Source organism: Nesoenas mayeri (genome assembly GCF_963082525.1).
Source record: "Nesoenas mayeri genome assembly, chromosome: 5".
Lineage (NCBI taxonomy): Eukaryota > Metazoa > Chordata > Aves > Columbiformes > Columbidae > Nesoenas > Nesoenas mayeri.
Genome location: NC_137548.1, coordinates 44,431,672 through 44,438,713, shown reverse-complemented (window position 1 = coordinate 44,438,713; position 7,042 = coordinate 44,431,672).

Here is a 7,042-nt window from a genome sequence, read left to right as displayed (position 1 = left end):
TAGAAAAGCTGTATAAGATACAGTCTGAACACTCTGGCCCACACTAAGCCTCTTGCTGTAGTTAATTTATTTTTTGCTTCTAACATTTAGCTTCCTCACTTCTGATCTGACCTGACCTGATTGTGGTATTCACTCCTCAGCAACCATTTATCCTGGCATACTTTGGATTTAGCTAAATGAGGCGTTTTCTTTTATGCTCAGGGAGCCTCTGTGAAAATTGGTAAACCAATATAGCTCCCTTGAGGTCTGACTTCAGTGGTAGTGGGGAGAGAGGCAAAGGTAGGAGCAAGACAGGAAGGAGACATAAAATTCGAAGAACCGTTTAAGAACCTTATTTCAAAAGCCGAGAGTTCCCCAAAATAAGCTTCATCTCTCTAAATTTGGGAACATACCTGAGGTGCCTAAATTGATAGCCTAGTTACAGTTGAAAACCTAATCTAAACTGGGAGTTGAGCCCTTCGGAAGCTGCTGGAGCCTCAGGTTATACACTAGAGCCATTGCTCAGGGCCATTCGTATCTCTCTGTCCATTGCCTGCAGAATCTGAACATAGACAACTCCATTACACTTAGCACACACCATTACTCTGCCCTTTGATTAATTTCAAACTCAGCTGATTCTTTCAAGTTTCAACGCTTGAGTACGATCTGGAATGCCTCTTGGGCTACACTCATTGCAAACATATGTTGGGGTGTAGCCCACATCTGTGGTGGTGATGGGGGAGAAAAAATGGTATGTGGAAACTTCCACTCCACCCTCACTGTCACCAACCCATCTCTATGGTTTAACATTTGTGATCTGAAGAATCTGTTCCCCAGGCCTTCTTTCTGGCTCACACTGCAAGTTATTCCATTTAACAGGCCTTGCCAAAAGTGGTTGATGCTAGCATGAGGGAAAAGTCTAATGGATTTCAGCTACAGTATTCACATTAAACCCCTGCTATGGAGCTGGCATTAAGTGAAATGACTGCTGAACTAAAATGTTCTCATCTCAGTCAGTAGAACCTGCTCTGGCTGAGGTGTCACATCCTTCCCATAGTGGCAAAGCATGCCATGAAACTGTTGAAGATCTGCAGATCTTCTCTATTTACGGCATTATCAGGCACATGTTTTTGCTCTGCTTACTATACTAGAGATGTGCTGCTTCCACTTCGTTGGAACTAACAGATCCCAGACTACTAGGGTTTTTTTTTGGTTTTATTTTGCACTACAGTTGGCTTGGATCTAGGAACCTCAGGTAAAATGTCAGTCATGTTGTCTGTGATGCTTGACACCAGGCAGGAAATGCTATTGCAAGCACTATCAAGTAAGGATTGTGAGGAGACTCCAGAATGCCTTGCTGAAAGCAGGCTCTTAGCCACGTTATTTGAATCTGGAGAAATCTGTTAGAAAGCCATGAGAATTCATTGCTGGGAAGCAGAAAGATAGGGGTGGGGACAAGGTCACAGAGGCACTGATCATGTCTCAGTTCCATGACTCCTGAAAGCCTAGGTACTCCCATGGAAATCCAAGGGGTGGTTTCAATGACAATCTGTCAGGTGGGAGCGGTGGGTGGCTCTGCCGTGCCACTCCACATCACTGAGGTGAGCACAGAGTCAGCAGGTGATGGTGAAGGAGGGATGAATGTTACAGCTTGTGTAGGTCCTATAAATGTAACTAGTTCATGAGTACTTCATAAGCATGTGTTATTTCCCACTTAAATCAACAACTACTCACATTTGTTCAGATACTTCCTCACTATGCACTGCAGTACCTTTCTGAAGATCCACTTTCTGGAAACTGCACTTTTCCTGGCAACTCCACAGCAAAGGAGAGCAGTTCTGTTGTTCTGGAAGGGTTTAGATCTGTTCTCCTATCTGCTGGCTCATGAAAGGGCAGAAAAGTCAAGCTTTTCTTCTGAGATCTTTAGCAGACCACAATTATGATTAGTTGTGGCTGGACAAGAATGCCAGACTTCATTAGAAATTTCATCCTTTCAACATTCCCCAGGAGCCAAGCAAGGATAAAAAGAGCATCTACCAAATAGGGACAATAATCAACATGTAGGCTGCTGGCAACAACATGCAGAATGAGGTACATCCTGGTGCTGCTCCCTAATATTCTCCATTACCAGGCCACAGGCATCCTGGGGAAGGAAATATAGCAGACCAAAGGCCAGGGAACAGACAAAACAGGAAAGGGACAAGCACTCAAGACCCCTTGCAAATGAATCTGATTTATTAATATGCATCCCACCTCCAGTCAGTACCCTTATCAAGTGCCCTCCTGACCCTTTGTCCCTCTTGCCTCTGTGCCTGAAGCCTGTTTGCCCTCTATGTTGCCAAGCTCTGAGTGCTGCCTCAGTGTTTGTACCCATCTCATTTTATCAAAATTACTTTTCTTTGACCAAATAATTTTCTCATGCCCCTTCAACTGAGCCAGATGAATTTTGCTCCCTCTCCTGTAACTACTTTTGTTCTCTGCTCTCAGTAAGTTAGAGAATGGAGGAGTTTGCCGTCTTTTTGTAATTTCTCTAACTCCTTCCAAGCAGCTGGAATTTATTTTAATAAAGTTCATTTCAATGGAGCCTGGAGCCATAATACATGAGGCTGTGATCTCAGAAGAGCTCATAAATTAAGTAGGGTCAGCTCTGGTGGATGCACGCATAGGAGACCTCCAAGGACACCCTGTGTGCTGATCAGCCTGTGCCAAGGATACAGCAACAGCCAGACTGTGTCTGCCCAGTAGGCTGTCTCTTTTAGTCTGCTGTCTCTAGCCACTGCCAAATGCTTCAGAGAAAGATACATGATCCCTGTGGTGGGTAAGTTATTCTTAATGGATCATAATATCCTTCTAGACCTTTGTGGCATGAAGCTGTTGGTCTGCTGTCTCACATGTGCAAGGGTAGTTGGGGGGCATTCGACCCTGGCTTCTTATACAATGCCTGGAGCACTTTGACACTCATACCAAGGGTGCTCTTGTAGGCTGCTCTGCCAGCAGCTCCTTTTCAGACTTCACTGCCTCTTCTGAAGGATGAACACACCACAGAGGTATCTTGATTTCACGAGGGAAGTAGCCAGCTTGAACATACTCTTTTGAATTTTCCCTCAAGCCAAGTAGTGTGTTTTTAAAAGACATACAGACTTGTCGTAAAGACTCCAAAAGATGGTGACCTCCACAGCTATGCTGTTGTAGTTCTAGCAGAAATTACATCTTATTTAAATAAGACAGAGTTTGTCTTGTTGAACTTCTAACTCTTGGCTCACATTATGTCTTTGTCAGAAAGACTGAAATGCCTGACTGCTTGCCTCCTCCTCCTATTAAGTGCTTTTCTATGTGTAAATCCCTATATTCAGCAATTATGTCACCTCTAAAACTTCCCTTCTGTAAGCTGAATTAATTGAATAGAATAAGCCTTACATTTGAAGTCTTGTTTTCCAGTTCCTGTGGTCCCTTCTATAGAAAGACCCACTCAGCGATAAAGCCTCTGTGCTTTGAAATCCACCAGTGTGTTTTTAATTCAGATTACCATAAAATCCACTGATGAATGGTAAAACAATCCTTTAGGCTATGTGTGACAGTAGTTTTTCTTCATCAGTGAACATACTAATTTAACCTTTCCCCTCCCAAGTCAAGGAAGCTTCTGAAAATATTAAGCATTTTTTTTTCTAGTAAACTTTAACTGCTTTCCTACTACCTTGACCTTGACTTGGTGTCTGAAGTCAACTATGAGGCATGGTCTCTGTTTTCTGGACACAATGTGGAAATAGTGCCCCTCAAAGAGCAGTAGAGCCTTCAGGTCAGTAACTTTAAAAAGCTGTCCTGTGACCTTCCCACTAGAGGGATGTACCAAGCTCAGGGGAACCCTCTTCCCGTCTTTTATAGTTTCTGATGGTGTTGAGTGAGATAGGACTATTTGTTTTCCTTCTCTTGTTATTCTCATTCTTTTTCCTCTTGCCATAATGTGTCACTTTACTAGCCTTTGGATCAGGGTTTGCAAAGCAGCAAACTAGAGCCAAATGCTGTTAGAGCAGGCATTAGGTGGGCTTTTTCTACTGACAAAATTGCTAACATTTTTCATTTCTGACCAGGGGTTCTCTGTGACTACCTTAGTTTTTTTCAGTCTAGGGTGAAAAATCTGCTATCTGGCTGGACTGCTTAGTGTTTCAGTTTTTATTGTTTTGAATGTGAAACACATCAACGGCAGCTTCTAGATAACAGACAAGCAGATGCTAATCTCTAAGTCTCGCTTCATTCTGCATTTGTTTGGCATCTGAATCCAAGTCTCTAAAGCGGCTGTGACAAAACACAGCATTAGTTGGTGTCATCAGTTAGCTTCATCATCTCCTGAGCATCTGTCTGTGGCATCACCTGAGTAATATTCCTTGCACGATGTAATAGGAGTGGCAAATGTTCTTGCAGGGTCCTGGAGTTTTGGCTGTGCAACCACAAGGATTCAGACAGATGGTTTTGCTTCTAGCTGACTGGATTTATGCTGTAAGGGCCATGTTTTATTTTCTTCCTGCAGCAAAGAAGATACCCTTCAGCATACAGCCTGCATTTCAGTTACCATTTTTCCCAGGTTCAGTTTCCAGGGCCTACTGCACAGTCCTGCTTATCCAATATCTCTGTTATTTTGTGCTGTCGGTATCAGGAGGCTATCTCTTAGGTTTCCAAGGCAGCCTTATCAGATTTCAGGTGTGTTACAGGTATGCTACAATACCCTTCTTACTGGCTATTAAGTCATGTGGATGACTGGGCTGAAGTTGCAGAGACTGTTACGCTACTTAAATGGTTGATGTAGGAGAAAGGTATACTCAGTAGAGTCAAATCTAAAGGAGACTGGGAGGAAACTGAAACATAAGTTCTAAACATGCAATGAAAAGGGAACTTCAAATATTTTTTCTTTCTGTTTTGCAGAAACAAATATAATTCTCTAGTAACCTGTGATGTGTTCTGTGAATGAGTGTGGATGTGGGTGTTTCTGTTTCAGAGTGTGTCCCCATAATGTGCTACAGATCTTTTCATGTTCGCTTGTTTGCTCTTGACTTCTTCTGCTGAGCCAGTAAATAGTGGTCTGTGTATTGTTTTCCAGATCATGATAAAATAGCTCATCTTTGACCCCTGGACACTGCTTGGTGGAGGTGTAGCATCCACTGATTGGAGATTAACCCCCTCTTGAGATTAGGAAGAGCTGGAAAAGAAAGAATGTGGTGTAAACTGTAATACATGCATGATAGCTTTGGGATGATACGGAAGAGTCACTGGCATGAACTAGGTCTAGGGCCACCCCTATGCCAGAGCCAGAGTGAACCCACAGGCTCTGCAGCTTTTCCTTCCTCCCCGGCAAGGGCTTTGTCTGTCAGTGCTCATGGCCAGTTCCAATGGGCACAGCGGTAACTGAGGTTTGGCTGCTGTCAAACAAGCTGTGTGACAGCTGTGTGGAGCCTTATCAGGGGTTTCCCCCTGTGAAGCAACCTGGAATGGTGTTTGGGAGCCACTTTTAAACTCAGGCCCTTTATCCTGAGCTGTGTTGCAGAAATGCCTGTTCCCTGACTGAGTGACTTGGATTCATGGCTTGACTTCTGACCTGCCTTGCCTTTGTGGACTTGTCTGGCAACCACTGGATTGATGCCAACCCTGGTTAGAATTACTGGACCAGCTCTGCTTTCTCGCTGAGACGCTGTGGGGCTGCACGCCTGCTGGTGAGGGCACTGCCCTGCCCACCCTGCTGTCACCCTCGGCCCCTTGCAGAGCTGCCCTCTCTTGCTGCTCTGACACCCTGTAGTTGGCAAAGCCATGACTCAGATATGCAGGGCATCCCTGGCTTGTACTAATAAAACCTTTACACCATCACGTACTGCAATGCATTTTTGGAATACATCAGAGAGGTTAAATGCTTGATTTGGAATACTAATCACCTTCTTATAAAGCCAGGATCTTTTGGTGCTGTCAATTTAGATGTTCAGGGTTCAAGGGGAAGGAAAAGCCTACATAATAGATGTGGGGAGACTTTTAAAAGACAATATAGGCTTTTCATAAATAATATCATAACTTCAAAGTCCACTAGCTAGCACTAGTAGCACATGATTTATTCCAAAATAGTTCCATGTGCTAATGTATTCTGAGAGGTCATCTGTGCCTTTTGTGGGATTGTTTAAATATATTAGGTTTATGGAAAGTAGGTTAACAGCAGTCCCAGCCTCAATGGATTAAGAAACTATAGAGTGCATTTATAGACATCCAAATCATACAATAGGTGCAGTGTCTCACATCACTCTGGATATGTATCATGGGATTCTGCACCACACACAGTGTTTTCAAATAGGACATGTTTTTTATTTCCAGCCTAATCAATGGCACTGACAACACTTCAAAGGTCTTGCAGTTCATCTGAGAGAAGCCTTTACCACACTTCCAGCAAGCAATGGGAATTACTCTGATCATCTTCCATGTGTGCTGGGCTAAGCTTATTTTACCACAGCCTTTAGGAAAGTGTTTTTCAGCTGCTTCTTCATTATCTGACCAAATAGACTGAAAACAAAGGCCGGAATAAAAGCCCCTTACAGGCCACTGGAGGAGGCCTTGCGAGGAGGGATTCTCTTGCTGAAATTCTCTTTCTTGCTTCCAAAGCCCTTGCCACATTCTGCATTCCACCTAAACACCCAGATTCAGACACTAGCACCACTGGGGCAATCTGTGGGTCCTTTTCCAAACAGTAAATGGAACCACTTGCTGGCCAGGGATGACAACTCCTCATTGCCCGGAGATTCTCTTGACAGCAAAGACTTCCCACCACACTGACTGAATGCATTTTCCTTACAGTAACAGGTCCTGGCTTCTAAGATGAACCCAATAAGGAAGGAAGAGTATACCAACCAAACTGACCCCAGACTTCCCAACATGTAAGTATCATAAACATGTGGGAAAAACTCATCCATGCTTCCTTGAAGTCTCCTCAATCCCTTCTTTGTGTCCTCTTCTAGGGCAGAACAGACAGGAACTAAATGAGACAGCAGTCAGCCTGTATACTTAATCATTGCAATTTTCCTTGAGTGGCCTGTTG